Here is a 26,528-nt window from a genome sequence, read left to right as displayed (position 1 = left end):
ACTTTTTCTAAAATACCTGCCCTGTGTGAGGCTCGAACTCACGACCTTCAGATTATGAGACTGACGCGCTGCCTACTGCGCCAACGAGGCATGCTGCATGGCAGTGGCCCTCCCCCCACCCAGGTCAGAAGGTGCTGTGGAAAAGGCGCTTGACGGCCTGCCAGTTATCGGCGGACAAAAAAAAGCGCAGCCCGGTTGCTGGATGAAGATCACCAGCTGCAAACACCCTCTGCCGTGCGTCCATTCCATTTTGAAACGGAATTGACAATGTCCTACTTTTTCTAAAATACCTGCCCCGTGTGAGGCTCGAACTCACGACCTTCAGATTATGAGACTGACGCGCTGCCTACTGCGCCAACGAGGCATGCTGCGTGGCAGTGGCCCTCCACCAACCCAGGTCAGAAGGTGCTGTGGAAACGGCGCTTGACAGCCTGCCAGGTATCGGCGGAGGAAAAAAAAGCGCAGCCCAGTTGCTGGCTGAAGATCACCAGCTGCAGACACCCTCTGCCCTGCGTCCATTCCATTTTGAAACGGAAGTCACAAGACGACCTTCAGATTATGAGACTGACGGGCTGCCTACTGCGCCAACGAGGCATGCTGCATGGCAGTGGCCCTCCCCCCACCCAGGTCAGAAGGTGCTGTGGAAACCGCGCTTGACGGCCTGCCAGGTATCGACGGAGAAAAAAAGGCGCAGCCCGGTTGCTGGCTGAAGATCACCAGCTGCAAACACCCTCTGCCGTGCGTCCATTCCATTTTGAAACGGACGTGACAATGTCCTACCTACTTTTTCTAAAATACCTGCCCCGTGTGAGGCTCGAACTCACGACCTTCAGATTATGAGACTGACGCGCTGCCTACTGCGCCAACAAGTTATGCTGCATGGCAGTGGCCCTCCCCCCACCCAGGTCAGGAGGTGCTGTGGAAACGGAGCTTGACGGCCTGCCAGGTATCGGCTGAGGAAAGATAAGCGCAGCCCGGTTTCTGGCTAAAGATCGCAAGCTGCAAACACCCTCTGCCGTGCGTCCATTCCATTTTGAAACGGACGTGACAATGTCCTACCTACTTTTTCTAAAATACCTGCCCCGTGTGAGGCTCGAACTCACGACCTTCAGATTATGAGACTGACGCCCTGCCTACTGCGCCAACGAGGCATGCTGCATGGCAGTGGCCCTCCCCCCACCCAGGTCAGAAGGTGCTGTGGAAAAGGCGCTTGACAGCCTGCCAGTTATCGGCGGACAAAAATAAGCGCAGCCCGGTTGCTGGCTGAAGATCACCAGCTGAAAATACCCTCTGCCGTGCGTCCATTCAATTTTGAAACGGAATTTACAATGTCCTACTTTTTCTAAAATACCTGCCCCGTGTGAGGCTTGAACTCACGACCTTCAGATTATGAGACTGACGCGCTGCCTACTGCGCCAACGAGGCATGCTGCATGGCAGTGGCCCTCCCCCCACCCAGGTCAGAAGGTGCTTTGGAAAAGGCGCTTGAAGGCCTGCCAGGTATCGGCGGAGAAAAAAAAGCGCAGCCCGGTTGCTGGCTGAAGATCACCAGCTGCAAACACCCTCTGCCGTGCTTCCATTCCATTTTGAAACGGAAGTGACAAGACGACCTTCAGATTATGAGACTGACACGCTGCTTACTGCGCCAACGAGGCATGCTGCGTGGCAGTGGCCCTCCACCAACCCAGGTCAGAAGGTGCTGTGGAAACGGCGCTTGACAGCCTGCCAGGTATCGGCGGAGGAAAAAAAAGCGCAGCCCAGTTGCTGGCTGAAGATCACCAGCTGCAGACACCCTCTGCCCTGCGTCCATTCCATTTTGAAACGGAAGTCACAAGACGACCTTCAGATTATGAGACTGACGGGCTGCCTACTGCGCCAACGAGGCATGCTGCATGGCAGTGGCCCTCCCCCCACCCGGTCAGAAGGTGCTGTGGAAACGGCGCTTGACGGCCTGCCAGGTATCGGCGGAGAAAAAAAAGCGCAGCCGGTTGCTGGCTGAAGATGACCAGCTGCAAACACCCTCTGACGTGCGTCCATTCCATTTTGAAACGGATGTGACAATGTCCTACCTACTTTTTCTAAAATACCTGCCCTGTGTGAGGCTCGAACTCACGACCTTCAGATTATGAGACTGACGCGCTGCCTACTGCGCCAACGAGGCATGCTGCATGGCAGTGGCCCTCCCCCCACCCAGGTCAGAAGGTGCTGTGGAAAAGGCGCTTGACGGCCTGCCAGTTATCGGCGGACAAAAAAAAGCGCAGCCCGGTTGCTGGATGAAGATCACCAGCTGCAAACACCCTCTGCCGTGCGTCCATTCCATTTTGAAACGGAATTGACAATGTCCTACTTTTTCTAAAATACCTGCCCCGTGTGAGGCTCGAACTCACGACCTTCAGATTATGAGACTGACGCGCTGCCTACTGCGCCAACGAGGCATGCTGCGTGGCAGTGGCCCTCCACCAACCCAGGTCAGAAGGTGCTGTGGAAACGGCGCTTGACAGCCTGCCAGGTATCGGCGGAGGAAAAAAAAGCGCAGCCCAGTTGCTGGCTGAAGATCACCAGCTGCAGACACCCTCTGCCCTGCGTCCATTCCATTTTGAAACGGAAGTCACAAGACGACCTTCAGATTATGAGACTGACGGGCTGCCTACTGCGCCAACGAGGCATGCTGCATGGCAGTGGCCCTCCCCCCACCCAGGTCAGAAGGTGCTGTGGAAACCGCGCTTGACGGCCTGCCAGGTATCGACGGAGAAAAAAAGGCGCAGCCCGGTTGCTGGCTGAAGATCACCAGCTGCAAACACCCTCTGCCGTGCGTCCATTCCATTTTGAAACGGACGTGACAATGTCCTACCTACTTTTTCTAAAATACCTGCCCCGTGTGAGGCTCGAACTCACGACCTTCAGATTATGAGACTGACGCGCTGCCTACTGCGCCAACAAGTTATGCTGCATGGCAGTGGCCCTCCCCCCACCCAGGTCAGGAGGTGCTGTGGAAACGGAGCTTGACGGCCTGCCAGGTATCGGCTGAGGAAAGATAAGCGCAGCCCGGTTTCTGGCTAAAGATCGCAAGCTGCAAACACCCTCTGCCGTGCGTCCATTCCATTTTGAAACGGACGTGACAATGTCCTACCTACTTTTTCTAAAATACCTGCCCCGTGTGAGGCTCGAACTCACGACCTTCAGATTATGAGACTGACGCCCTGCCTACTGCGCCAACGAGGCATGCTGCATGGCAGTGGCCCTCCCCCCACCCAGGTCAGAAGGTGCTGTGGAAAAGGCGCTTGACAGCCTGCCAGTTATCGGCGGACAAAAATAAGCGCAGCCCGGTTGCTGGCTGAAGATCACCAGCTGAAAATACCCTCTGCCGTGCGTCCATTCAATTTTGAAACGGAATTTACAATGTCCTACTTTTTCTAAAATACCTGCCCCGTGTGAGGCTTGAACTCACGACCTTCAGATTATGAGACTGACGCGCTGCCTACTGCGCCAACGAGGCATGCTGCATGGCAGTGGCCCTCCCCCCACCCAGGTCAGAAGGTGCTTTGGAAAAGGCGCTTGAAGGCCTGCCAGGTATCGGCGGAGAAAAAAAAGCGCAGCCCGGTTGCTGGCTGAAGATCACCAGCTGCAAACACCCTCTGCCGTGCTTCCATTCCATTTTGAAACGGAAGTGACAAGACGACCTTCAGATTATGAGACTGACACGCTGCTTACTGCGCCAACGAGGCATGCTGCGTGGCAGTGGCCCTCCACCAACCCAGGTCAGAAGGTGCTGTGGAAACGGCGCTTGACAGCCTGCCAGGTATCGGCGGAGGAAAAAAAAGCGCAGCCCAGTTGCTGGCTGAAGATCACCAGCTGCAGACACCCTCTGCCCTGCGTCCATTCCATTTTGAAACGGAAGTCACAAGACGACCTTCAGATTATGAGACTGACGGGCTGCCTACTGCGCCAACGAGGCATGCTGCATGGCAGTGGCCCTCCCCCCACCCGGTCAGAAGGTGCTGTGGAAACGGCGCTTGACGGCCTGCCAGGTATCGGCGGAGAAAAAAAAGCGCAGCCGGTTGCTGGCTGAAGATGACCAGCTGCAAACACCCTCTGACGTGCGTCCATTCCATTTTGAAACGGAATTGACAATGTCCTACTTTTTCTAAAATACCTGCCCCGTGTGAGGCTCGAACTCACGACCTTCAGATTATGAGACTGACGCGCTGCCTACTGCGCCAACGAGGCATGCTGCATGGCAGTGGCCCTCCCCCCACCCAGGTCAGAAGGTGCTGTGGAAAAGGCGCTTGACGGCCTGCCAGGTATCGGCGGAGAAAAAAAAGCGCAGCCCGGTTGCTGGCTGAAGATCACCAGCTGCAAACACCCTCTGCCGTGCTTCCATTCCATTTTGAAACGGAAGTGACAAGACGACCTTCAGATTATGAGACTGACACGCTGCTTACTGCGCCAACGAGGCATGCTGCGTGGCAGTGGCCCTCCACCAACCCAGGTCAGAAGGTGCTGTGGAAACGGCGCTTGACAGCCTGCCAGGTATCGGCGGAGGAAAAAAAAGCGCAGCCCAGTTGCTGGCTGAAGATCACCAGCTGCAGACACCCTCTGCCCTGCGTCCATTCCATTTTGAAACGGAAGTCACAAGACGACCTTCAGATTATGAGACTGACGGGCTGCCTACTGCGCCAACGAGGCATGCTGCATGGCAGTGGCCCTCCCCCCACCCGGTCAGAAGGTGCTGTGGAAACGGCGCTTGACGGCCTGCCAGGTATCGGCGGAGAAAAAAAAGCGCAGCCGGTTGCTGGCTGAAGATGACCAGCTGCAAACACCCTCTGACGTGCGTCCATTCCATTTTGAAACGGAATTGACAATGTCCTACTTTTTCTAAAATACCTGCCCCGTGTGAGGCTCGAACTCACGACCTTCAGATTATGAGACTGACGCGCTGCCTACTGCGCCAACGAGGCATGCTGCATGGCAGTGGCCCTCCCCCCACCCAGGTCAGAAGGTGCTGTGGAAAAGGCGCTTGACGGCCTGCCAGGTATCGGCGGAGAAAAAAAAGCGAAGCCCGGTTGCTGGCTGAAGATCACCAGCTGCAAACACCCTCTGCCGTGCTTCCATTCCATTTTGAAACGGAAGTGACAAGACGACCTTCAGATTATGAGACTGACACGCTGCTTACTGCGCCAACGAGGCATGCTGCGTGGCAGTGGCCCTCCACCAACCCAGGTCAGAAGGTGCTGTGGAAACGGCGCTTGACAGCCTGCCAGGTATCGGCGGAGGAAAAAAAAGCGCAGCCCAGTTGCTGGCTGAAGATCACCAGCTGCAGACACCCTCTGCCCTGCGTCCATTCCATTTTGAAACGGAAGTCACAAGACGACCTTCAGATTATGAGACTGACGGGCTGCCTACTGCGCCAACGAGGCATGCTGCATGGCAGTGGCCCTCCCCCCACCCGGTCAGAAGGTGCTGTGGAAACGGCGCTTGACGGCCTGCCAGGTATCGGCGGAGAAAAAAAAGCGCAGCCGGTTGCTGGCTGAAGATGACCAGCTGCAAACACCCTCTGACGTGCGTCCATTCCATTTTGAAACGGATGTGACAATGTCCTACCTACTTTTTCTAAAATACCTGCCCTGTGTGAGGCTCGAACTCACGACCTTCAGATTATGAGACTGACGCGCTGCCTACTGCGCCAACGAGGCATGCTGCATGGCAGTGGCCCTCCCCCCACCCAGGTCAGAAGGTGCTGTGGAAAAGGCGCTTGACAGCCTGCCAGTTATCGGCGGACAAAAAAAAGCGAAGCCCGGTTGCTGGCTGAAGATCACCAGCTGAAAATACCCTCTGCCGTGCGTCCATTCCATTTTGAAACGGAATTGACAATGTCCTACTTTTTCTAAAATACCTGCCCCGTGTGAGGCTCGAACTCACGACCTTCAGATTATGAGACTGACGCGCTGCCTACTGCGCCAACGAGGCATGCTGCATGGCAGTGGCCCTCCCCCCACCCAGGTCAGAAGGTGCTGTGGAAAAGGCGCTTGACGGCCTGCCAGGTATCAGCGGAGAAAAAAAAGCGCAGCCCGGTTGCTGGCTGAAGATCACCAGCTGCAAACACCCTCTGCCGTGCGTCCATTCCATTTTGAAACGGACGTGACAATGTCCTACCTAATTTTTCTAAAATACCTGCCCCATGTGAGGCTCGAACTCACGACCTTCAGATTATGAGACTGACGCGCTGCCTACTGCGCCAACGAGGCATGCTGCATGGCAGTGGCCCTCCCCCCACCCACCTCAGAAGGTGCTGTGGAAACCGCGCTTGACGGCCTGCCAGTTATCGGCGGACAAAACAAAGCGCAGCCCGGTTGCTGGCTGAAGATCACCAGCTGAAAATACCCTCTGCCGTGCGTCCATTCAATTTTGAAACGGAATTGACAATGTCCTACTTTTTCTAAAATACCTGCCCCGTGTGAGGCTCGAACTCACGACCTTCAGATTATGAGACTGACGCGCTGCCTACTGCGCCAACGAGGCATGCTGCATGGCAGTGGCCCTCCCCCCACCCAGGTCAGAAGGTGCTTTGGAAAAGGCGCTTGACGGCCTGCCAGGTATCGGCGGAGAAAAAAAAGCGCAGCCCGGTTGCTGGCTGAAGATCACCAGCTGCAAACACCCTCTGCCGTGCTTCCATTCCATTTTGAAACGGAAGTGACAAGACGACCTTCAGATTATGAGACTGACACGCTGCTTACTGCGCCAACGAGGCATGCTGCGTGGCAGTGGCCCTCCACCAACCCAGGTCAGAAGGTGCTGTGGAAACGGCGCTTGACAGCCTGCCAGGTATCGGCGGAGGAAAAAAAAGCGCAGCCCAGTTGCTGGCTGAAGATCACCAGCTGCAGACACCCTCTGCCCTGCGTCCATTCCATTTTGAAACGGAAGTCACAAGACGACCTTCAGATTATGAGACTGACGGGCTGCCTACTGCGCCAACGAGGCATGCTGCATGGCAGTGGCCCTCCCCCCACCCGGTCAGAAGGTGCTGTGGAAACGGCGCTTGACGGCCTGCCAGGTATCGGCGGAGAAAAAAAAGCGCAGCCGGTTGCTGGCTGAAGATGACCAGCTGAAAATACCCTCTGACGTGCGTCCATTCCATTTTGAAACGGAATTGACAATGTCCTACTTTTTCTAAAATACCTGCCCCGTGTGAGGCTCGAACTCACGACCTTCAGATTATGAGACTGACGCGCTGCCTACTGCGCCAACGAGGCATGCTGCATGGCAGTGGCCCTCCCCCCACCCAGGTCAGAAGGTGCTGTGGAAAAGGCGCTTGACGGCCTGCCAGGTATCGGCGGAGAAAAAAAAGCGCAGCCCGGTTGCTGGCTGAAGATCACCAGCTGCAAACACCCTCTGCCGTGCTTCCATTCCATTTTGAAACGGAAGTGACAAGACGACCTTCAGATTATGAGACTGACACGCTGCTTACTGCGCCAACGAGGCATGCTGCGTGGCAGTGGCCCTCCACCAACCCAGGTCAGAAGGTGCTGTGGAAACGGCGCTTGACAGCCTGCCAGGTATCGGCGGAGGAAAAAAAAGCGCAGCCCAGTTGCTGGCTGAAGATCACCAGCTGCAGACACCCTCTGCCCTGCGTCCATTCCATTTTGAAACGGAAGTCACAAGACGACCTTCAGATTATGAGACTGACGGGCTGCCTACTGCGCCAACGAGGCATGCTGCATGGCAGTGGCCCTCCCCCCACCCGGTCAGAAGGTGCTGTGGAAACGGCGCTTGACGGCCTGCCAGGTATCGGCGGAGAAAAAAAAGCGCAGCCGGTTGCTGGCTGAAGATGACCAGCTGCAAACACCCTCTGACGTGCGTCCATTCCATTTTGAAACGGATGTGACAATGTCCTACCTACTTTTTCTAAAATACCTGCCCTGTGTGAGGCTCGAACTCACGACCTTCAGATTATGAGACTGACGCGCTGCCTACTGCGCCAACGAGGCATGCTGCATGGCAGTGGCCCTCCCCCCACCCAGGTCAGAAGGTGCTGTGGAAAAGGCGCTTGACAGCCTGCCAGTTATCGGCGGACAAAAAAAAGAGAAGCCCGGTTGCTGGCTGAAGATCACCAGCTGAAAATACCCTCTGCCGTGCGTCCATTCCATTTTGAAACGGAATTGACAATGTCCTACTTTTTCTAAAATACCTGCCCCGTGTGAGGCTCGAACTCACGACCTTCAGATTATGAGACTGACGCGCTGCCTACTGCGCCAACGAGGCATGCTGCATGGCAGTGGCCCTCCCCCCACCCAGGTCAGAAGGTGCTGTGGAAAAGGCGCTTGACGGCCTGCCAGGTATCAGCGGAGAAAAAAAAGCGCAGCCCGGTTGCTGGCTGAAGATCACCAGCTGCAAACACCCTCTGCCGTGCGTCCATTCCATTTTGAAACGGACGTGACAATGTCCTACCTAATTTTTCTAAAATACCTGCCCCATGTGAGGCTCGAACTCACGACCTTCAGATTATGAGACTGACGCGCTGCCTACTGCGCCAACGAGGCATGCTGCATGGCAGTGGCCCTCCCCCCACCCACCTCAGAAGGTGCTGTGGAAACCGCGCTTGACGGCCTGCCAGTTATCGGCGGACAAAACAAAGCGCAGCCCGGTTGCTGGCTGAAGATCACCAGCTGAAAATACCCTCTGCCGTGCGTCCATTCAATTTTGAAACGGAATTGACAATGTCCTACTTTTTCTAAAATACCTGCCCCGTGTGAGGCTCGAACTCACGACCTTCAGATTATGAGACTGACGCGCTGCCTACTGCGCCAACGAGGCATGCTGCATGGCAGTGGCCCTCCCCCCACCCAGGTCAGAAGGTGCTTTGGAAAAGGCGCTTGACGGCCTGCCAGGTATCGGCGGAGAAAAAAAAGCGCAGCCCGGTTGCTGGCTGAAGATCACCAGCTGCAAACACCCTCTGCCGTGCTTCCATTCCATTTTGAAACGGAAGTGACAAGACGACCTTCAGATTATGAGACTGACACGCTGCTTACTGCGCCAACGAGGCATGCTGCGTGGCAGTGGCCCTCCACCAACCCAGGTCAGAAGGTGCTGTGGAAACGGCGCTTGACAGCCTGCCAGGTATCGGCGGAGGAAAAAAAAGCGCAGCCCAGTTGCTGGCTGAAGATCACCAGCTGCAGACACCCTCTGCCCTGCGTCCATTCCATTTTGAAACGGAAGTCACAAGACGACCTTCAGATTATGAGACTGACGGGCTGCCTACTGCGCCAACGAGGCATGCTGCATGGCAGTGGCCCTCCCCCCACCCGGTCAGAAGGTGCTGTGGAAACGGCGCTTGACGGCCTGCCAGGTATCGGCGGAGAAAAAAAAGCGCAGCCGGTTGCTGGCTGAAGATGACCAGCTGCAAACACCCTCTGACGTGCGTCCATTCCATTTTGAAACGGAATTGACAATGTCCTACTTTTTCTAAAATACCTGCCCCGTGTGAGGCTCGAACTCACGACCTTCAGATTATGAGACTGACGCGCTGCCTACTGCGCCAACGAGGCATGCTGCATGGCAGTGGCCCTCCCCCCACCCAGGTCAGAAGGTGCTGTGGAAAAGGCGCTTGACGGCCTGCCAGGTATCGGCGGAGAAAAAAAAGCGCAGCCCGGTTGCTGGCTGAAGATCACCAGCTGCAAACACCCTCTGCCGTGCTTCCATTCCATTTTGAAACGGAAGTGACAAGACGACCTTCAGATTATGAGACTGACACGCTGCTTACTGCGCCAACGAGGCATGCTGCGTGGCAGTGGCCCTCCACCAACCCAGGTCAGAAGGTGCTGTGGAAACGGCGCTTGACAACCTGCCAGGTATCGGCGGAGGAAAAAAAAGCGCAGCCCAGTTGCTGGCTGAAGATCACCAGCTGCAGACACCCTCTGCCCTGCGTCCATTCCATTTTGAAACGGAAGTCACAAGACGACCTTCAGATTATGAGACTGACGGGCTGCCTACTGCGCCAACGAGGCATGCTGCATGGCAGTGGCCCTCCCCCCACCCGGTCAGAAGGTGCTGTGGAAACGGCGCTTGACGGCCTGCCAGGTATCGGCGGAGAAAAAAAAGCGCAGCCGGTTGCTGGCTGAAGATGACCAGCTGCAAACACCCTCTGACGTGCGTCCATTCCATTTTGAAACGGATGTGACAATGTCCTACCTACTTTTTCTAAAATACCTGCCCTGTGTGAGGCTCGAACTCACGACCTTCAGATTATGAGACTGACGCGCTGCCTACTGCGCCAACGAGGCATGCTGCATGGCAGTGGCCCTCCCCCCACCCAGGTCAGAAGGTGCTGTGGAAAAGGCGCTTGACAGCCTGCCAGTTATCGGCGGACAAAAAAAAGCGAAGCCCGGTTGCTGGCTGAAGATCACCAGCTGCAGACACCCTCTGCCCTGCGTCCATTCCATTTTGAAACGGAAGTCACAAGACGACCTTCAGATTATGAGACTGACGGGCTGCCTACTGCGCCAACGAGGCATGCTGCATGGCAGTGGCCCTCCCCCCACCCGGTCAGAAGGTGCTGTGGAAACGGCGCTTGACGGCCTGCCAGGTATCGGCGGAGAAAAAAAAGCGCAGCCGGTTGCTGGCTGAAGATGACCAGCTGCAAACACCCTCTGACGTGCGTCCATTCCATTTTGAAACGGATGTGACAATGTCCTACCTACTTTTTCTAAAATACCTGCCCTGTGTGAGGCTCGAACTCACGACCTTCAGATTATGAGACTGACGCGCTGCCTACTGCGCCAACGAGGCATGCTGCATGGCAGTGGCCCTCCCCCCACCCAGGTCAGAAGGTGCTGTGGAAAAGGCGCTTGACAGCCTGCCAGTTATCGGCGGACAAAAAAAAGCGAAGCCCGGTTGCTGGCTGAAGATCACCAGCTGAAAATACCCTCTGCCGTGCGTCCATTCCATTTTGAAACGGAATTGACAATGTCCTACTTTTTCTAAAATACCTGCCCCGTGTGAGGCTCGAACTCACGACCTTCAGATTATGAGACTGACGCGCTGCCTACTGCGCCAACGAGGCATGCTGCATGGCAGTGGCCCTCCCCCCACCCAGGTCAGAAGGTGCTGTGGAAAAGGCGCTTGACGGCCTGCCAGGTATCAGCGGAGAAAAAAAAGCGCAGCCCGGTTGCTGGCTGAAGATCACCAGCTGCAAACACCCTCTGCCGTGCGTCCATTCCATTTTGAAACGGACGTGACAATGTCCTACCTAATTTTTCTAAAATACCTGCCCCATGTGAGGCTCGAACTCACGACCTTCAGATTATGAGACTGACGCGCTGCCTACTGCGCCAACGAGGCATGCTGCATGGCAGTGGCCCTCCCCCCACCCACCTCAGAAGGTGCTGTGGAAACCGCGCTTGACGGCCTGCCAGTTATCGGCGGACAAAACAAAGCGCAGCCCGGTTGCTGGCTGAAGATCACCAGCTGAAAATACCCTCTGCCGTGCGTCCATTCAATTTTGAAACGGAATTGACAATGTCCTACTTTTTCTAAAATACCTGCCCCGTGTGAGGCTCGAACTCACGACCTTCAGATTATGAGACTGACGCGCTGCCTACTGCGCCAACGAGGCATGCTGCATGGCAGTGGCCCTCCCCCCACCCAGGTCAGAAGGTGCTTTGGAAAAGGCGCTTGACGGCCTGCCAGGTATCGGCGGAGAAAAAAAAGCGCAGCCCGGTTGCTGGCTGAAGATCACCAGCTGCAAACACCCTCTGCCGTGCTTCCATTCCATTTTGAAACGGAAGTGACAAGACGACCTTCAGATTATGAGACTGACACGCTGCTTACTGCGCCAACGAGGCATGCTGCGTGGCAGTGGCCCTCCACCAACCCAGGTCAGAAGGTGCTGTGGAAACGGCGCTTGACAGCCTGCCAGGTATCGGCGGAGGAAAAAAAAGCGCAGCCCAGTTGCTGGCTGAAGATCACCAGCTGCAGACACCCTCTGCCCTGCGTCCATTCCATTTTGAAACGGAAGTCACAAGACGACCTTCAGATTATGAGACTGACGGGCTGCCTACTGCGCCAACGAGGCATGCTGCATGGCAGTGGCCCTCCCCCCACCCGGTCAGAAGGTGCTGTGGAAACGGCGCTTGACGGCCTGCCAGGTATCGGCGGAGAAAAAAAAGCGCAGCCGGTTGCTGGCTGAAGATGACCAGCTGCAAACACCCTCTGACGTGCGTCCATTCCATTTTGAAACGGAATTGACAATGTCCTACTTTTTCTAAAATACCTGCCCCGTGTGAGGCTCGAACTCACGACCTTCAGATTATGAGACTGACGCGCTGCCTACTGCGCCAACGAGGCATGCTGCATGGCAGTGGCCCTCCCCCCACCCAGGTCAGAAGGTGCTGTGGAAAAGGCGCTTGACGGCCTGCCAGGTATCGGCGGAGAAAAAAAAGCGCAGCCCGGTTGCTGGCTGAAGATCACCAGCTGCAAACACCCTCTGCCGTGCTTCCATTCCATTTTGAAACGGAAGTGACAAGACGACCTTCAGATTATGAGACTGACACGCTGCTTACTGCGCCAACGAGGCATGCTGCGTGGCAGTGGCCCTCCACCAACCCAGGTCAGAAGGTGCTGTGGAAACGGCGCTTGACAGCCTGCCAGGTATCGGCGGAGGAAAAAAAAGCGCAGCCCAGTTGCTGGCTGAAGATCACCAGCTGCAGACACCCTCTGCCCTGCGTCCATTCCATTTTGAAACGGAAGTCACAAGACGACCTTCAGATTATGAGACTGACGGGCTGCCTACTGCGCCAACGAGGCATGCTGCATGGCAGTGGCCCTCCCCCCACCCGGTCAGAAGGTGCTGTGGAAACGGCGCTTGACGGCCTGCCAGGTATCGGCGGAGAAAAAAAAGCGCAGCCGGTTGCTGGCTGAAGATGACCAGCTGCAAACACCCTCTGACGTGCGTCCATTCCATTTTGAAACGGAATTGACAATGTCCTACTTTTTCTAAAATACCTGCCCCGTGTGAGGCTCGAACTCACGACCTTCAGATTATGAGACTGACGCGCTGCCTACTGCGCCAACGAGGCATGCTGCATGGCAGTGGCCCTCCCCCCACCCAGGTCAGAAGGTGCTGTGGAAAAGGCGCTTGACGGCCTGCCAGGTATCGGCGGAGAAAAAAAAGCGCAGCCCGGTTGCTGGCTGAAGATCACCAGCTGCAAACACCCTCTGCCGTGCTTCCATTCCATTTTGAAACGGAAGTGACAAGACGACCTTCAGATTATGAGACTGACACGCTGCTTACTGCGCCAACGAGGCATGCTGCGTGGCAGTGGCCCTCCACCAACCCAGGTCAGAAGGTGCTGTGGAAACGGCGCTTGACAGCCTGCCAGGTATCGGCGGAGGAAAAAAAAGCGCAGCCCAGTTGCTGGCTGAAGATCACCAGCTGCAGACACCCTCTGCCCTGCGTCCATTCCATTTTGAAACGGAAGTCACAAGACGACCTTCAGATTATGAGACTGACGGGCTGCCTACTGCGCCAACGAGGCATGCTGCATGGCAGTGGCCCTCCCCCCACCCGGTCAGAAGGTGCTGTGGAAACGGCGCTTGACGGCCTGCCAGGTATCGGCGGAGAAAAAAAAGCGCAGCCGGTTGCTGGCTGAAGATGACCAGCTGCAAACACCCTCTGACGTGCGTCCATTCCATTTTGAAACGGATGTGACAATGTCCTACCTACTTTTTCTAAAATACCTGCCCTGTGTGAGGCTCGAACTCACGACCTTCAGATTATGAGACTGACGCGCTGCCTACTGCGCCAACGAGGCATGCTGCATGGCAGTGGCCCTCCCCCCACCCAGGTCAGAAGGTGCTGTGGAAAAGGCGCTTGACAGCCTGCCAGTTATCGGCGGACAAAAAAAAGCGAAGCCCGGTTGCTGGCTGAAGATCACCAGCTGAAAATACCCTCTGCCGTGCGTCCATTCCATTTTGAAACGGAATTGACAATGTCCTACTTTTTCTAAAACACCTGCCCCGTGTGAGGCTCGAACTCACGACCTTCAGATTATGAGACTGACGCGCTGCCTACTGCGCCAACGAGGCATGCTGCACGGCAGTGGCCCTCCCCCCACCCAGGTCAGAAGGTGCTGTGGAAAAGGCGCTTGACGGCCTGCCAGGTATCAGCGGAGAAAAAAAAGCGCAGCCCGGTTGCTGGCTGAAGATCACCAGCTGCAAACACCCTCTGCCGTGCGTCCATTCCATTTTGAAACGGACGTGACAATGTCCTACCTAATTTTTCTAAAATACCTGCCCCATGTGAGGCTCGAACTCACGACTTTCAGATTATGAGACTGACGCACTGCCTACTGCGCCAACGAGGCATGCTGCATGGCAGTGGCCCTCCCCCCACCCACCTCAGAAGGTGCTGTGGAAACCGCGCTTGACGGCCTGCCAGTTATCGGCGGACAAAACAAAGCGCAGCCCGGTTGCTGGATGAAGATCACCAGCTGAAAATACCCTCTGCCGTGCGTCCATTCAATTTTGAAACGGAATTGACAATGTCCTACTTTTTCTAAAATACCTGCCCCGTGTGAGGCTCGAACTCACGACCTTCAGATTATGAGACTGACGCGCTGCCTACTGCGCCAACGAGGCATTCTGCATGGCAGTGGCCCTCCCCCCACCCAGGTCAGAAGGTGCTGCGGAAAAGGCGCTTGACAGCCTGCCAGTTATCGGCGGACAAAAAAAAGCGCAGCCCGGTTGCTGGATGAAGATCACCAGCTGCAAACACCCTCTGCCGTGCGTCCATTCCATTTTGAAACGGAATTGACAATGTCCTACTTTTTCTAAAATACCTGCCCCGTGTGAGGCTCGAACTCACGACCTTCAGATTATGAGACTGACGCGCTGCCTACTGCGCCAACGAGGCATGCTGCATGGCAGTGGCCCTCCCCCCACCCAGGTCAGAAGGTGCTTTGGAAAAGGCGCTTGACGGCCTGCCAGGTATCGGCGGAGAAAAAAAAGCGCAGCCCGGTTGCTGGCTGAAGATCACCAGCTGCAAACACCCTCTGCCGTGCTTCCATTCCATTTTGAAACGGAAGTGACAAGACGACCTTCAGATTATGAGACTGACACGCTGCTTACTGCGCCAACGAGGCATGCTGCGTGGCAGTGGCCCTCCACCAACCCAGGTCAGAAGGTGCTGTGGAAACGGCGCTTGACAGCCTGCCAGGTATCGGCGGAGGAAAAAAAAGCGCAGCCCAGTTGCTGGCTGAAGATCACCAGCTGCAGACACCCTCTGCCCTGCGTCCATTCCATTTTGAAACGGAAGTCACAAGACGACCTTCAGATTATGAGACTGACGGGCTGCCTACTGCGCCAACGAGGCATGCTGCATGGCAGTGGCCCTCCCCCCACCCGGTCAGAAGGTGCTGTGGAAACGGCGCTTGACGGCCTGCCAGGTATCGGCGGAGAAAAAAAAGCGCAGCCGGTTGCTGGCTGAAGATGACCAGCTGCAAACACCCTCTGACGTGCGTCCATTCCATTTTGAAACGGAATTGACAATGTCCTACTTTTTCTAAAATACCTGCCCCGTGTGAGGCTCGAACTCACGACCTTCAGATTATGAGACTGACGCGCTGCCTACTGCGCCAACGAGGCATGCTGCATGGCAGTGGCCCTCCCCCCACCCAGGTCAGAAGGTGCTGTGGAAAAGGCGCTTGACGGCCTGCCAGGTATCGGCGGAGAAAAAAAAGCGCAGCCCGGTTGCTGGCTGAAGATCACCAGCTGCAAACACCCTCTGCCGTGCTTCCATTCCATTTTGAAACGGAAGTGACAAGACGACCTTCAGATTATGAGACTGACACGCTGCTTACTGCGCCAACGAGGCATGCTGCGTGGCAGTGGCCCTCCACCAACCCAGGTCAGAAGGTGCTGTGGAAACGGCGCTTGACAGCCTGCCAGGTATCGGCGGAGGAAAAAAAAGCGCAGCCCAGTTGCTGGCTGAAGATCACCAGCTGCAGACACCCTCTGCCGTGCGTCCATTCCATTTTGAAACGGACGTGACAATGTCCTACCTAATTTTTCTAAAATACCTGCCCCATGTGAGGCTCGAACTCACGACCTTCAGATTATGAGACTGACGCGCTGCCTACTGCGCCAACGAGGCATGCTGCATGGCAGTGGCCCTCCCCCCACCCACCTCAGAAGGTGCTGTGGAAACCGCGCTTGACGGCCTGCCAGTTATCGGCGGACAAAACAAAGCGCAGCCCGGTTGCTGGATGAAGATCACCAGCTGCAAACACCCTCTGCCGTGCGTCCATTCCATTTTGAAACGGAATTGACAATGTCCTACCTTTTCTAAAATACCTGCCCCGTGTGAGGCTCGAACTCACGACCTTCAGATTATGAGACTGACGCACTGCCTACTGCGCCAACGAGGCATGCTGCGTGGCAGTGGCCCTCCCCCCACCCGGTCAGAAGGTGCTGTGGAAACGGCGCTTGACGGCCTGCCAGGTATCGGCGGAGAAAAAAAAGCGCAGCCGGTTGCTGGCTGAAGATGACCAGCTGCAAACACCCTCTGACGTGCGTCCATTCCATTTTGAAACGGATGTGACAATGTCCTACCTACTTTTTCTAAAATACCTGCCCTGTGTGAGGCTCGAACTCACGACCTTCAGATTATGAGACTGACGCGCTGCCTACTGCGCCAACGAGGCATGCTGCATGGCAGTGGCCCTCCCCCCACCCAGGTCAGAAGGTGCTGTGGAAAAGGCGCTTGACAGCCTGCCAGTTATCGGCGGACAAAAAAAAGCGAAGCCCGGTTGCTGGCTGAAGATCACCAGCTGAAAATACCCTCTGCCGTGCGTCCATTCCATTTTGAAACGGAATTGACAATGTCCTACTTTTTCTAAAATACCTGCCCCGTGTGAGGCTCGAACTCACGACCTTCAGATTATGAGACTGACGCGCTGCCTACTGCGCCAACGAGGCATGCTGCACGGCAGTGGCCCTCCCCCCACCCAGGTCAGAAGGTGCTGTGGAAAAGGCGCTTGACGGCCTGCCAGGTATCAGCGGAGAAAAAAAAGCGCAGCCCGGTTGCTGGCTGAAGATCACCAGCTGCAAACACCCTCTGCCGTGCGTCCATTCCATTTTGAAACGGACGTGACAATGTCCTACCTAATTTTTCTAAAATACCTGCCCCATGTGAGGCTCGAACTCACGACTTTCAGATTATGAGACTGACGCGCTGCCTACTGCGCCAACGAGGCATGCTGCATGGCAGTGGCCCTCCCCCCACCCACCTCAGAAGGTGCTGTGGAAACCGCGCTTGACGGCCTGCCAGTTATCGGCGGACAAAACAAAGCGCAGCCCGGTTGCTGGATGAAGATCACCAGCTGAAAATACCCTCTGCCGTGCGTCCATTCAATTTTGAAACGGAATTGACAATGTCCTACTTTTTCTAAAATACCTGCCCCGTGTGAGGCTCGAACTCACGACCTTCAGATTATGAGACTGACGCGCTGCCTACTGCGCCAACGAGGCATTCTGCATGGCAGTGGCCCTCCCCCCACCCAGGTCAGAAGGTGCTGCGGAAAAGGCGCTTGACAGCCTGCCAGTTATCGGCGGACAAAAAAAAGCGCAGCCCGGTTGCTGGATGAAGATCACCAGCTGCAAACACCCTCTGCCGTGCGTCCATTCCATTTTGAAACGGAATTGACAATGTCCTACTTTTTCTAAAATACCTGCCCCGTGTGAGGCTCGAACTCACGACCTTCAGATTATGAGACTGACGCGCTGCCTACTGCGCCAACGAGGCATGCTGCATGGCAGTGGCCCTCCCCCCACCCAGGTCAGAAGGTGCTGTGGAAAAGGCGCTTGACGGCCTGCCAGGTATCGGCGGAGAAAAAAAAGCGCAGCCCGGTTGCTGGCTGAAGATCACCAGCTGCAAACACCCTCTGCCGTGCTTCCATTCCATTTTGAAACGGAAGTGACAAGACGACCTTCAGATTATGAGACTGACACGCTGCTTACTGCGCCAACGAGGCATGCTGCGTGGCAGTGGCCCTCCACCAACCCAGGTCAGAAGGTGCTGTGGAAACGGCGCTTGACAGCCTGCCAGGTATCGGCGGAGGAAAAAAAAGCGCAGCCCAGTTGCTGGCTGAAGATCACCAGCTGCAGACACCCTCTGCCCTGCGTCCATTCCATTTTGAAACGGAAGTCACAAGACGACCTTCAGATTATGAGACTGACGGGCTGCCTACTGCGCCAACGAGGCATGCTGCATGGCAGTGGCCCTCCCCCCACCCGGTCAGAAGGTGCTGTGGAAACGGCGCTTGACGGCCTGCCAGGTATCGGCGGAGAAAAAAAAGCGCAGCCGGTTGCTGGCTGAAGATGACCAGCTGCAAACACCCTCTGACGTGCGTCCATTCCATTTTGAAACGGAATTGACAATGTCCTACTTTTTCTAAAATACCTGCCCCGTGTGAGGCTCAAACTCACGACCTTCAGATTATGAGACTGACGCGCTGCCTACTGCGCCAACGAGGCATGCTGCATGGCAGTGGCCCTCCCCCCACCCAGGTCAGAAGGTGCTGTGGAAAAGGCGCTTGACGGCCTGCCAGGTATCGGCGGAGAAAAAAAAGCGCAGCCCGGTTGCTGGCTGAAGATCACCAGCTGCAAACACCCTCTGCCGTGCTTCCATTCCATTTTGAAACGGAAGTGACAAGACGACCTTCAGATTATGAGACTGACACGCTGCTTACTGCGCCAACGAGGCATGCTGCGTGGCAGTGGCCCTCCACCAACCCAGGTCAGAAGGTGCTGTGGAAACGGCGCTTGACAGCCTGCCAGGTATCGGCGGAGGAAAAAAAAGCGCAGCCCAGTTGCTGGCTGAAGATCACCAGCTGCAGACACCCTCTGCCGTGCGTCCATTCCATTTTGAAACGGACGTGACAATGTCCTACCTAATTTTTCTAAAATACCTGCCCCATGTGAGGCTCGAACTCACGACCTTCAGATTATGAGACTGACGCGCTGCCTACTGCGCCAACGAGGCATGCTGCATGGCAGTGGCCCTCCCCCCACCCACCTCAGAAGGTGCTGTGGAAACCGCGCTTGACGGCCTGCCAGTTATCGGCGGACAAAACAAAGCGCAGCCCGGTTGCTGGATGAAGATCACCAGCTGCAAACACCCTCTGCCGTGCGTCCATTCCATTTTGAAACGGAATTGACAATGTCCTACTTTTTCTAAAATACCTGCCCCGTGTGAGGCTCGAACTCACGACCTTCAGATTATGAGACTGACGCACTGCCTACTGCGCCAACGAGGCATGCTGCGTGGCAGTGGCCCTCCACCAACCCAGGTCAGAAGGTGCTGTGGAAACGGCGCTTGACAGCCTGCCAGGTATCGGCGGAGGAAAAAAAAGCGCAGCCCAGTTGCTGGCTGAAGATCACCAGCTGCAGACACCCTCTGCCCTGCGTCCATTCCATTTTGAAACGGAAGTCACAAGACGACCTTCAGATTATGAGACTGACTGGCTGCCTACTGCGCCAACGAGGCATGCTGCATGGCAGTGGCCCTCCCCCCACCCAGGTCAGAAGGTGCTGTGGAAACCGCGCTTGACGGCCTGCCAGGTATCGACGGAGAAAAAAAGGCGCAGCCCGGTTGCTGGCTGAAGATCACCAGCTGCAAAGACCCTCTGCCGTGCGTCCATTCCATTTTGAAACGGACGTGACAATGTCCTACCTACTTTTTCTAAAATACCTGCCCCGTATGAGGCTCGAACTCACGACCTTCAGATTATGAGACTGACGCCCTGCCTACTGCGCCAACGAGGCATGCTGCATGGCAGTGGCCCTCCCCCCACCCAGGTCAGAAGGTGCTGTGGAAAAGGCGCTTGACAGCCTGCCAGTTATCGGCGGACAAAAATAAGCGCAGCCCGGTTGCTGGCTGAAGATCACCAGCTGAAAATACCCTCTGCCGTGCGTCCATTCAATTTTGAAACGGAATTGACAATGTCCTACTTTTTCTAAAATACCTGCCCCGTGTGAGGCTCGAACTCACGACCTTCAGATTATGAGACTGACGCGCTGCCTACTGCGCCAACGAGGCATTCTGCATGGCAGTGGCCCTCCCCCCACCCAGGTCAGAAGGTGCTGCGGAAAAGGCGCTTGACAGCCTGCCAGTTATCGGCGGACAAAAAAAAGCGCAGCCCGGTTGCTGGATGAAGATCACCAGCTGCAAACACCCTCTGCCGTGCGTCCATTCCATTTTGAAACGGACGTGACAATGTCCTATTTTTTCTAAAATACCTGCCCCGTGTGAGGCTCGAACACACGACCTTCAGATTATGACACTGACGTGCTGCCTACTGCGCCAACGAGGCATGCTGCATGGCAGTGGCCCTCCCCCCACCCACCTCAGAAGGTGCTGTGGAAACCGCGCTTGACGGCCTGCCAGTTATCGGCGGACAAAAAAAAGCGCAGCCCGGTTGCTGGATGAAGATCACCAGCTGCAAACACCCTCTGCCGTGCGTCCATTCCATTTTGAAACGGAATTGACAATGTCCTACTTTTTCTAAAATACCTGCCCCGTGTGAGGCTCGAACTCACGACCTTCAGATTATGAGACTGACGCGCTGCCTACTGCGCCAACGAGGCATGCTGCATGGCAGTGGCCCTCCCCCCACCCAGGTCAGAAGGTGCTGTGGAAAAGGCGCTTGACGGCCTGCCAGGTATCGGCGGAGAAAAAAAAGCGCAGCCCGGTTGCTGGCTGAAGATCACCAGCTGCAAACACCCTCTGCCGTGCTTCCATTCCATTTTGAAACGGAAGTCACAAGACGACCTTCAGATTATGAGACTGACGGGCTGCCTACTGCGCCAACGAGGCATGCTGCATGGCAGTGGCCCTCCCCCCACCCGGTCAGAAGGTGCTGTGGAAATGGCGCTTGACGGCCTGCCAGGTATCGGCGGAGAAAAAAAAGCGCAGCCGGTTGCTGGCTGAAGATGACCAGCTGCAAACACCCTCTGACGTGCGTCCATTCCATTTTGAAACGGATGTGACAATGTTCTACCTACTTTTTATAAAATACCTGCCCTGTGTGAGGCTCGAACCCACGACCTTCAGATTATGAGACTGACGCGCTGCCTACTGCGCCAACGAGGCATGCTGCATGGCAGTGGCCCTCCCCCCACCCAGGTCAGAAGGTGCTGTGGAAAAGGCGCTTGACAGCCTGCCAGTTATCGGCGGACAAAAAAAAGCGAAGCCCGGTTGCTGGCTGAAGATCACCAGCTGAAAATACCCTCTGCCGTGCGTCCATTCCATTTTGAAACGGAATTGACAATGTCCTACTTTTTCTAAAATACCTGCCCCGTGTGAGGCTCGAACTCACGACCTTCAGATTATGAGACTGACGCGCTGCCTACTGCGCCAACGAGGCATGCTGCATGGCAGTGGCCCTCCCCCCACCCAGGTCAGAAGGTGCTGTGGAAAAGGCGCTTGACGGCCTGCCAGGTATCAGCGGAGAAAAAAAAGCGCAGCCCGGTTGCTGGCTGAAGATCACCAGCTGCAAACACCCTCTGCCGTGCGTCCATTCCATTTTGAAACGGACGTGACAATGTCCTACCTAATTTTTCTAAAATACCTGCCCCATGTGAGGCTCGAACTCACAACCTTCAGATTATGAGACTGACGCACTGCCTACTGCGCCAACGAGGCATGCTGCATGGCAGTGGCCCTCCCCCCACCCACCTCAGAAGGTGCTGTGGAAACCGCGCTTGACGGCCTGCCAGTTATCGGCGGACAAAAAAAAGCGCAGCCCGGTTGCTGGATGAAGATCACCAGCTGCAAACACCCTCTGCCGTGCGTCCATTCCATTTTGAAACGGAATTGACAATGTCCTACTTTTTCTAAAATACCTGCCCCGTGTGAGGCTCGAACTCACGACCTTCAGATTATGAGACTGACGCGCTGCCTACTGCGCCAACGAGGCATGCTGCGTGGCAGTGGCCCTCCACCAACCCAGGTCAGAAGGTGCTGTGGAAACGGCGCTTGACAGCCTGCCAGGTATCGGCGGAGGAAAAAAAAGCGCAGTCCAGTTGCTGGCTGAAGATCACCAGCTGCAGACACCCTCTGCCGTGCGTCCATTCCATTTTAAAACGGAAGTCACAAGACGACCTTCAGATTATGAGACTGACGGGCTGCCTACTGCGCCAACGAGGCATGCTGCATGGCAGTGGCCCTCCCCCCACCCAGGTCAGAAGGTGCTGTGGAAACCGCGCTTGACGGCCTGCCAGGTATCGACGGAGAAAAAAAGGCGCAGCCCGGTTGCTGGCTGAAGATCACCAGCTGCAAACACCCTCTGCCGTGCGTCCATTCCATTTTGAAACGGACGTGACAATGTCCTACCTACTTTTTCTAAAATACCTGCCCCGTGTGAGGCTCGAACTCACGACCTTCAGATTATGAGACTGACGCGCTGCCTACTGCGCCAACAAGGCATGCTGCATGGCAGTGGCCCTCCCCCCACCCAGGTCAGGAGGTGCTGTGGAAACGGAGCTTGACGGCCTGCCAGGTATCGGCTGAGGAAAGATAAGCGCAGCCCGGTTTCTGGCTAAAGATCACAAGCTGCAAACACCCTCTGCCGTGCGTCCATTCCATTTTAAACGGACGTGACAATGTCCTACCTACTTTTTCTAAAATACCCGCCCCGTGTGAGGCTCGAACTCACGACCTTCAGATTATGAGACTGACGCCCTGCCTACTGCGCCAACGAGGCATGCTGCATGGCAGTGGCCCTCCCTCCACCCAGGTCAGAAGGTGCTGTGGAAAAGGCGCTTGACAGCCTGCCAGTTATCGGCGGACAAAAATAAGCGCAGCCCGGTTGCTGGCTGAAGATCACCAGCTGAAAATACCCTCTGCCGTGCGTCCATTCAATTTTGAAACGGAATTGACAATGTCCTACTTTTTCTAAAATACCTGCCCCGTGTGAGGCTCGAACTCACGACCTTCAGATTATGAGACTGACGCGCTGCCTACTGCGCCAACGAGGCATGCTGCATGGCAGTGGCCCTCCCCCCACCCACCTCAGAAGGTGCTGTGGAAACCGCGCTTGACGGCCTGCCAGTTATCGGCGGACAAAACAAAGCGCAGCCCGGTTGCTGGATGAAGATCACCAGCTGCAAACACCCTCTGCCGTGCGTCCATTCCATTTTGAAACGGAATTGACAATGTCCTACTTTTTCTAAAATACCTGCCCCGTGTGAGGCTCGAACTCACGACCTTCAGATTATGAGACTGACGCACTGCCTACTGCGCCAACGAGGCATGCTGCGTGGCAGTGGCCCTCCACCAACCCAGGTCGGAAGGTGCTGTGGAAACGGCGCTTGACAGCCTGCCAGGTATCGGCGGAGGAAAAAAAAGCGCAGCCCAGTTGCTGGCTGAAGATCACCAGCTGCAGACACCCTCTGCCCTGCGTCCATTCCATTTTGAAACGGAAGTCACAAGACGACCTTCAGATTATGAGACTGACTGTCTGCCTACTGCGCCAACGAGGCATGCTGCATGGCAGTGGCCCTCCCCCCACCCAGGTCAGAAGGTGCTGTGGAAACCGCGCTTGACGGCCTGCCAGGTATCGACGGAGAAAAAAAGGCGCAGCCCGGTTGCTGGCTGAAGATCACCAGCTGCAAAGACCCTCTGCCGTGCGTCCATTCCATTTTGAAACGGACGTGACAATGTCCTACCTACTTTTTCTAAAATACCTGCCCCGTGTGAGGCTCGAACTCACGACTTTCAGATTATGAGACTGACGCGCTGCCTACTGCGCCAACAAGGCATGCTGCATGGCAGTGGCCCTCCCCCCACCCAGGTCAGGAGGTGCTGTGGAAACGGAGCTTGACGGCCTGCCAGGTATCGGCTGAGGAAAGATAAGCGCAGCCCGGTTTCTGGCTAAAGATCACAAGCTGCAAACACCCTCTGCCGTGCGTCCATTCCATTTTAAACGGACGTGACAATGTCCTACCTACTTTTTCTAAAATACCTGCCCCGTATGAGGCTCGAACTCACGACCTTCAGATTATGAGACTGACGCCCTGCCTACTGCGCCAACGAGGCATGCTGCATGGCAGTGGCCCTCCCCCCACCCAGGTCAGAAGGTGCTGTGGAAAAGGCGCTTGACAGCCTGCCAGTTATCGGCGGACAAAAATAAGCGCAGCCCGGTTGCTGGCTGAAGATCACCAGCTGAAAATACCCTCTGCCGTGCGTCCATTCAATTTTGAAACGGAATTGACAATGTCCTACTTTTTCTAAAATACCTGCCCCGTGTGAGGCTCGAACTCACGACCTTCAGATTATGAGACTGACGCGCTGCCTACTGCGCCAACGAGGCATTCTGCATGGCAGTGGCCCTCCCCCCACCCAGGTCAGAAGGTGCTGCGGAAAAGGCGCTTGACAGCCTGCCAGTTATCGGCGGACAAAAAAAAGCGCAGCCCGGTTGCTGGATGAAGATCACCAGCTGCAAACACCCTCTGCCGTGCGTCCATTCCATTTTGAAACGGACGTGACAATGTCCTATTTTTTCTAAAATACCTGCCCCGTGTGAGGCTCGAACACACGACCTTCAGATTATGACACTGACGTGCTGCCTACTGCGCCAACGAGGCATGCTGCATGGCAGTGGCCCTCCCCCCACCCACCTCAGAAGGTGCTGTGGAAACCGCGCTTGACGGCCTGCCAGTTATCGGCGGACAAAAAAAAGCGCAGCCCGGTTGCTGGATGAAGATCACCAGCTGCAAACACCCTCTGCCGTGCGTCCATTCCATTTTGAAACGGAATTGACAATGTCCTACTTTTTCTAAAATACCTGCCCCGTGTGAGGCTCGAACTCACGACCTTCAGATTATGAGACTGACGCGCTGCCTACTGCGCCAACGAGGCATGCTGCATGGCAGTGGCCCTCCCCCCACCCAGGTCAGAAGGTGCTGTGGAAAAGGCGCTTGACGGCCTGCCAGGTATCGGCGGAGAAAAAAAAGCGCAGCCCGGTTGCTGGCTGAAGATCACCAGCTGCAAACACCCTCTGCCGTGCTTCCATTCCATTTTGAAACGGAAGTCACAAGACGACCTTCAGATTATGAGACTGACGGGCTGCCTACTGCGCCAACGAGGCATGCTGCATGGCAGTGGCCCTCCCCCCACCCGGTCAGAAGGTGCTGTGGAAATGGCGCTTGACGGCCTGCCAGGTATCGGCGGAGAAAAAAAAGCGCAGCCGGTTGCTGGCTGAAGATGACCAGCTGCAAACACCCTCTGACGTGCGTCCATTCCATTTTGAAACGGATGTGACAATGTTCTACCTACTTTTTATAAAATACCTGCCCTGTGTGAGGCTCGAACTCACGACCTTCAGATTATGAGACTGACGCGCTGCCTACTGCGCCAACGAGGCATGCTGCATGGCAGTGGCCCTCCCCCCACCCAGGTCAGAAGGTGCTGTGGAAAAGGCGCTTGACAGCCTGCCAGTTATCGGCGGACAAAAAAAAGCGAAGCCCGGTTGCTGGCTGAAGATCACCAGCTGAAAATACCCTCTGCCGTGCGTCCATTCCATTTTGAAACGGAATTGACAATGTCCTACTTTTTCTAAAATACCTGCCCCGTGTGAGGCTCGAACTCACGACCTTCAGATTATGAGACTGACGCGCTGCCTACTGCGCCAACGAGGCATGCTGCATGGCAGTGGCCCTCCCCCCACCCAGGTCAGAAGGTGCTGTGGAAAAGGCGCTTGACGGCCTGCCAGGTATCAGCGGAGAAAAAAAAGCGCAGCCCGGTTGCTGGCTGAAGATCACCAGCTGCAAACACCCTCTGCCGTGCGTCCATTCCATTTTGAAACGGACGTGACAATGTCCTACCTAATTTTTCTAAAATACCTGCCCCATGTGAGGCTCGAACTCACAACCTTCAGATTATGAGACTGACGCACTGCCTACTGCGCCAACGAGGCATGCTGCATGGCAGTGGCCCTCCCCCCACCCACCTCAGAAGGTGCTGTGGAAACCGCGCTTGACGGCCTGCCAGTTATCGGCGGACAAAAAAAAGCGCAGCCCGGTTGCTGGATGAAGATCACCAGCTGCAAACACCCTCTGCCGTGCGTCCATTCCATTTTGAAACGGAATTGACAATGTCCTACTTTTTCTAAAATACCTGCCCCGTGTGAGGCTCGAACTCACGACCTTCAGATTATGAGACTGACGCGCTGCCTACTGCGCCAACGAGGCATGCTGCGTGGCAGTGGCCCTCCACCAACCCAGGTCAGAAGGTGCTGTGGAAACGGCGCTTGACAGCCTGCCAGGTATCGGCGGAGGAAAAAAAAGCGCAGTCCAGTTGCTGGCTGAAGATCACCAGCTGCAGACACCCTCTGCCGTGCGTCCATTCCATTTTGAAACGGAAGTCACAAGACGACCTTCAGACTATGAGACTGACGGGCTGCCTACTGCGCCAACGAGGCATGCTGCATGGCAGTGGCCCTCCCCCCACCCAGGTCAGAAGGTGCTGTGGAAACCGCG

General features: G+C 55.9%; 55 non-coding genes across 55 annotated transcripts; all 55 read right to left on the bottom strand.

Moving 5' to 3' along the window:
* Positions 1 to 17: 17 nt before the first annotated feature.
* Positions 18 to 90, bottom strand: trnam-cau (transfer RNA methionine (anticodon CAU)). The gene has a single exon. It is a non-coding gene; the product is annotated as a tRNA-Met (tRNA).
* Positions 91 to 291: 201 nt separating this feature from the next.
* On the bottom strand, positions 292 to 364 carry trnam-cau (transfer RNA methionine (anticodon CAU)). The gene has a single exon. It is a non-coding gene; the product is annotated as a tRNA-Met (tRNA).
* A 714-nt stretch (positions 365 to 1,078) lies between these two features.
* Positions 1,079 to 1,151, bottom strand: trnam-cau (transfer RNA methionine (anticodon CAU)). The gene has a single exon. It is a non-coding gene; the product is annotated as a tRNA-Met (tRNA).
* A 201-nt stretch (positions 1,152 to 1,352) lies between these two features.
* Positions 1,353 to 1,425, bottom strand: trnam-cau (transfer RNA methionine (anticodon CAU)). Its single transcript has one exon. It is a non-coding gene; the product is annotated as a tRNA-Met (tRNA).
* A 662-nt stretch (positions 1,426 to 2,087) lies between these two features.
* trnam-cau (transfer RNA methionine (anticodon CAU)) lies at positions 2,088 to 2,160 on the bottom strand. The gene has a single exon. It is a non-coding gene; the product is annotated as a tRNA-Met (tRNA).
* Positions 2,161 to 2,361: 201 nt separating this feature from the next.
* trnam-cau (transfer RNA methionine (anticodon CAU)) lies at positions 2,362 to 2,434 on the bottom strand. The gene has a single exon. It is a non-coding gene; the product is annotated as a tRNA-Met (tRNA).
* A 714-nt stretch (positions 2,435 to 3,148) lies between these two features.
* Positions 3,149 to 3,221, bottom strand: trnam-cau (transfer RNA methionine (anticodon CAU)). The gene has a single exon. It is a non-coding gene; the product is annotated as a tRNA-Met (tRNA).
* A 201-nt stretch (positions 3,222 to 3,422) lies between these two features.
* On the bottom strand, positions 3,423 to 3,495 carry trnam-cau (transfer RNA methionine (anticodon CAU)). Its single transcript has one exon. It is a non-coding gene; the product is annotated as a tRNA-Met (tRNA).
* Positions 3,496 to 4,153: 658 nt separating this feature from the next.
* trnam-cau (transfer RNA methionine (anticodon CAU)) lies at positions 4,154 to 4,226 on the bottom strand. Its single transcript has one exon. It is a non-coding gene; the product is annotated as a tRNA-Met (tRNA).
* Positions 4,227 to 4,884: 658 nt separating this feature from the next.
* Positions 4,885 to 4,957, bottom strand: trnam-cau (transfer RNA methionine (anticodon CAU)). The gene has a single exon. It is a non-coding gene; the product is annotated as a tRNA-Met (tRNA).
* A 662-nt stretch (positions 4,958 to 5,619) lies between these two features.
* On the bottom strand, positions 5,620 to 5,692 carry trnam-cau (transfer RNA methionine (anticodon CAU)). The gene has a single exon. It is a non-coding gene; the product is annotated as a tRNA-Met (tRNA).
* Positions 5,693 to 5,893: 201 nt separating this feature from the next.
* trnam-cau (transfer RNA methionine (anticodon CAU)) lies at positions 5,894 to 5,966 on the bottom strand. The gene has a single exon. It is a non-coding gene; the product is annotated as a tRNA-Met (tRNA).
* Positions 5,967 to 6,171: 205 nt separating this feature from the next.
* On the bottom strand, positions 6,172 to 6,244 carry trnam-cau (transfer RNA methionine (anticodon CAU)). Its single transcript has one exon. It is a non-coding gene; the product is annotated as a tRNA-Met (tRNA).
* A 201-nt stretch (positions 6,245 to 6,445) lies between these two features.
* trnam-cau (transfer RNA methionine (anticodon CAU)) lies at positions 6,446 to 6,518 on the bottom strand. The gene has a single exon. It is a non-coding gene; the product is annotated as a tRNA-Met (tRNA).
* A 658-nt stretch (positions 6,519 to 7,176) lies between these two features.
* On the bottom strand, positions 7,177 to 7,249 carry trnam-cau (transfer RNA methionine (anticodon CAU)). Its single transcript has one exon. It is a non-coding gene; the product is annotated as a tRNA-Met (tRNA).
* Positions 7,250 to 7,911: 662 nt separating this feature from the next.
* On the bottom strand, positions 7,912 to 7,984 carry trnam-cau (transfer RNA methionine (anticodon CAU)). The gene has a single exon. It is a non-coding gene; the product is annotated as a tRNA-Met (tRNA).
* Positions 7,985 to 8,185: 201 nt separating this feature from the next.
* Positions 8,186 to 8,258, bottom strand: trnam-cau (transfer RNA methionine (anticodon CAU)). Its single transcript has one exon. It is a non-coding gene; the product is annotated as a tRNA-Met (tRNA).
* Positions 8,259 to 8,463: 205 nt separating this feature from the next.
* trnam-cau (transfer RNA methionine (anticodon CAU)) lies at positions 8,464 to 8,536 on the bottom strand. Its single transcript has one exon. It is a non-coding gene; the product is annotated as a tRNA-Met (tRNA).
* Positions 8,537 to 8,737: 201 nt separating this feature from the next.
* trnam-cau (transfer RNA methionine (anticodon CAU)) lies at positions 8,738 to 8,810 on the bottom strand. Its single transcript has one exon. It is a non-coding gene; the product is annotated as a tRNA-Met (tRNA).
* A 658-nt stretch (positions 8,811 to 9,468) lies between these two features.
* trnam-cau (transfer RNA methionine (anticodon CAU)) lies at positions 9,469 to 9,541 on the bottom strand. The gene has a single exon. It is a non-coding gene; the product is annotated as a tRNA-Met (tRNA).
* A 662-nt stretch (positions 9,542 to 10,203) lies between these two features.
* Positions 10,204 to 10,276, bottom strand: trnam-cau (transfer RNA methionine (anticodon CAU)). Its single transcript has one exon. It is a non-coding gene; the product is annotated as a tRNA-Met (tRNA).
* Positions 10,277 to 10,708: 432 nt separating this feature from the next.
* On the bottom strand, positions 10,709 to 10,781 carry trnam-cau (transfer RNA methionine (anticodon CAU)). Its single transcript has one exon. It is a non-coding gene; the product is annotated as a tRNA-Met (tRNA).
* A 201-nt stretch (positions 10,782 to 10,982) lies between these two features.
* trnam-cau (transfer RNA methionine (anticodon CAU)) lies at positions 10,983 to 11,055 on the bottom strand. Its single transcript has one exon. It is a non-coding gene; the product is annotated as a tRNA-Met (tRNA).
* A 205-nt stretch (positions 11,056 to 11,260) lies between these two features.
* Positions 11,261 to 11,333, bottom strand: trnam-cau (transfer RNA methionine (anticodon CAU)). Its single transcript has one exon. It is a non-coding gene; the product is annotated as a tRNA-Met (tRNA).
* A 201-nt stretch (positions 11,334 to 11,534) lies between these two features.
* Positions 11,535 to 11,607, bottom strand: trnam-cau (transfer RNA methionine (anticodon CAU)). Its single transcript has one exon. It is a non-coding gene; the product is annotated as a tRNA-Met (tRNA).
* A 658-nt stretch (positions 11,608 to 12,265) lies between these two features.
* trnam-cau (transfer RNA methionine (anticodon CAU)) lies at positions 12,266 to 12,338 on the bottom strand. Its single transcript has one exon. It is a non-coding gene; the product is annotated as a tRNA-Met (tRNA).
* Positions 12,339 to 12,996: 658 nt separating this feature from the next.
* Positions 12,997 to 13,069, bottom strand: trnam-cau (transfer RNA methionine (anticodon CAU)). Its single transcript has one exon. It is a non-coding gene; the product is annotated as a tRNA-Met (tRNA).
* A 662-nt stretch (positions 13,070 to 13,731) lies between these two features.
* On the bottom strand, positions 13,732 to 13,804 carry trnam-cau (transfer RNA methionine (anticodon CAU)). The gene has a single exon. It is a non-coding gene; the product is annotated as a tRNA-Met (tRNA).
* A 201-nt stretch (positions 13,805 to 14,005) lies between these two features.
* On the bottom strand, positions 14,006 to 14,078 carry trnam-cau (transfer RNA methionine (anticodon CAU)). The gene has a single exon. It is a non-coding gene; the product is annotated as a tRNA-Met (tRNA).
* Positions 14,079 to 14,557: 479 nt separating this feature from the next.
* Positions 14,558 to 14,630, bottom strand: trnam-cau (transfer RNA methionine (anticodon CAU)). Its single transcript has one exon. It is a non-coding gene; the product is annotated as a tRNA-Met (tRNA).
* Positions 14,631 to 14,831: 201 nt separating this feature from the next.
* Positions 14,832 to 14,904, bottom strand: trnam-cau (transfer RNA methionine (anticodon CAU)). The gene has a single exon. It is a non-coding gene; the product is annotated as a tRNA-Met (tRNA).
* A 658-nt stretch (positions 14,905 to 15,562) lies between these two features.
* trnam-cau (transfer RNA methionine (anticodon CAU)) lies at positions 15,563 to 15,635 on the bottom strand. Its single transcript has one exon. It is a non-coding gene; the product is annotated as a tRNA-Met (tRNA).
* Positions 15,636 to 16,070: 435 nt separating this feature from the next.
* trnam-cau (transfer RNA methionine (anticodon CAU)) lies at positions 16,071 to 16,143 on the bottom strand. The gene has a single exon. It is a non-coding gene; the product is annotated as a tRNA-Met (tRNA).
* Positions 16,144 to 16,344: 201 nt separating this feature from the next.
* On the bottom strand, positions 16,345 to 16,417 carry trnam-cau (transfer RNA methionine (anticodon CAU)). Its single transcript has one exon. It is a non-coding gene; the product is annotated as a tRNA-Met (tRNA).
* Positions 16,418 to 16,620: 203 nt separating this feature from the next.
* trnam-cau (transfer RNA methionine (anticodon CAU)) lies at positions 16,621 to 16,693 on the bottom strand. Its single transcript has one exon. It is a non-coding gene; the product is annotated as a tRNA-Met (tRNA).
* A 201-nt stretch (positions 16,694 to 16,894) lies between these two features.
* Positions 16,895 to 16,967, bottom strand: trnam-cau (transfer RNA methionine (anticodon CAU)). The gene has a single exon. It is a non-coding gene; the product is annotated as a tRNA-Met (tRNA).
* A 205-nt stretch (positions 16,968 to 17,172) lies between these two features.
* On the bottom strand, positions 17,173 to 17,245 carry trnam-cau (transfer RNA methionine (anticodon CAU)). Its single transcript has one exon. It is a non-coding gene; the product is annotated as a tRNA-Met (tRNA).
* Positions 17,246 to 17,446: 201 nt separating this feature from the next.
* trnam-cau (transfer RNA methionine (anticodon CAU)) lies at positions 17,447 to 17,519 on the bottom strand. Its single transcript has one exon. It is a non-coding gene; the product is annotated as a tRNA-Met (tRNA).
* Positions 17,520 to 17,720: 201 nt separating this feature from the next.
* On the bottom strand, positions 17,721 to 17,793 carry trnam-cau (transfer RNA methionine (anticodon CAU)). Its single transcript has one exon. It is a non-coding gene; the product is annotated as a tRNA-Met (tRNA).
* A 658-nt stretch (positions 17,794 to 18,451) lies between these two features.
* On the bottom strand, positions 18,452 to 18,524 carry trnam-cau (transfer RNA methionine (anticodon CAU)). The gene has a single exon. It is a non-coding gene; the product is annotated as a tRNA-Met (tRNA).
* A 435-nt stretch (positions 18,525 to 18,959) lies between these two features.
* On the bottom strand, positions 18,960 to 19,032 carry trnam-cau (transfer RNA methionine (anticodon CAU)). The gene has a single exon. It is a non-coding gene; the product is annotated as a tRNA-Met (tRNA).
* Positions 19,033 to 19,233: 201 nt separating this feature from the next.
* Positions 19,234 to 19,306, bottom strand: trnam-cau (transfer RNA methionine (anticodon CAU)). Its single transcript has one exon. It is a non-coding gene; the product is annotated as a tRNA-Met (tRNA).
* Positions 19,307 to 20,015: 709 nt separating this feature from the next.
* On the bottom strand, positions 20,016 to 20,088 carry trnam-cau (transfer RNA methionine (anticodon CAU)). Its single transcript has one exon. It is a non-coding gene; the product is annotated as a tRNA-Met (tRNA).
* A 475-nt stretch (positions 20,089 to 20,563) lies between these two features.
* Positions 20,564 to 20,636, bottom strand: trnam-cau (transfer RNA methionine (anticodon CAU)). The gene has a single exon. It is a non-coding gene; the product is annotated as a tRNA-Met (tRNA).
* A 706-nt stretch (positions 20,637 to 21,342) lies between these two features.
* trnam-cau (transfer RNA methionine (anticodon CAU)) lies at positions 21,343 to 21,415 on the bottom strand. Its single transcript has one exon. It is a non-coding gene; the product is annotated as a tRNA-Met (tRNA).
* A 479-nt stretch (positions 21,416 to 21,894) lies between these two features.
* trnam-cau (transfer RNA methionine (anticodon CAU)) lies at positions 21,895 to 21,967 on the bottom strand. The gene has a single exon. It is a non-coding gene; the product is annotated as a tRNA-Met (tRNA).
* Positions 21,968 to 22,402: 435 nt separating this feature from the next.
* Positions 22,403 to 22,475, bottom strand: trnam-cau (transfer RNA methionine (anticodon CAU)). Its single transcript has one exon. It is a non-coding gene; the product is annotated as a tRNA-Met (tRNA).
* A 479-nt stretch (positions 22,476 to 22,954) lies between these two features.
* On the bottom strand, positions 22,955 to 23,027 carry trnam-cau (transfer RNA methionine (anticodon CAU)). The gene has a single exon. It is a non-coding gene; the product is annotated as a tRNA-Met (tRNA).
* Positions 23,028 to 23,228: 201 nt separating this feature from the next.
* Positions 23,229 to 23,301, bottom strand: trnam-cau (transfer RNA methionine (anticodon CAU)). Its single transcript has one exon. It is a non-coding gene; the product is annotated as a tRNA-Met (tRNA).
* A 435-nt stretch (positions 23,302 to 23,736) lies between these two features.
* Positions 23,737 to 23,809, bottom strand: trnam-cau (transfer RNA methionine (anticodon CAU)). The gene has a single exon. It is a non-coding gene; the product is annotated as a tRNA-Met (tRNA).
* A 479-nt stretch (positions 23,810 to 24,288) lies between these two features.
* Positions 24,289 to 24,361, bottom strand: trnam-cau (transfer RNA methionine (anticodon CAU)). Its single transcript has one exon. It is a non-coding gene; the product is annotated as a tRNA-Met (tRNA).
* Positions 24,362 to 24,836: 475 nt separating this feature from the next.
* Positions 24,837 to 24,909, bottom strand: trnam-cau (transfer RNA methionine (anticodon CAU)). Its single transcript has one exon. It is a non-coding gene; the product is annotated as a tRNA-Met (tRNA).
* A 432-nt stretch (positions 24,910 to 25,341) lies between these two features.
* trnam-cau (transfer RNA methionine (anticodon CAU)) lies at positions 25,342 to 25,414 on the bottom strand. The gene has a single exon. It is a non-coding gene; the product is annotated as a tRNA-Met (tRNA).
* A 201-nt stretch (positions 25,415 to 25,615) lies between these two features.
* Positions 25,616 to 25,688, bottom strand: trnam-cau (transfer RNA methionine (anticodon CAU)). The gene has a single exon. It is a non-coding gene; the product is annotated as a tRNA-Met (tRNA).
* A 479-nt stretch (positions 25,689 to 26,167) lies between these two features.
* On the bottom strand, positions 26,168 to 26,240 carry trnam-cau (transfer RNA methionine (anticodon CAU)). Its single transcript has one exon. It is a non-coding gene; the product is annotated as a tRNA-Met (tRNA).
* Between the last annotated feature and the right edge of the window lie 288 nt (positions 26,241 to 26,528).

Source organism: Hypomesus nipponensis, chromosome 9, assembly GCF_054491055.1.
Source record: "Hypomesus nipponensis isolate SF chromosome 9, ASM5449105v1, whole genome shotgun sequence".
Taxonomy (NCBI): domain Eukaryota; kingdom Metazoa; phylum Chordata; class Actinopteri; order Osmeriformes; family Osmeridae; genus Hypomesus; species Hypomesus nipponensis.
Note: the sequence above shows the minus strand (reverse complement) of the source record. Positions and strands in the feature narration are given on the sequence as shown.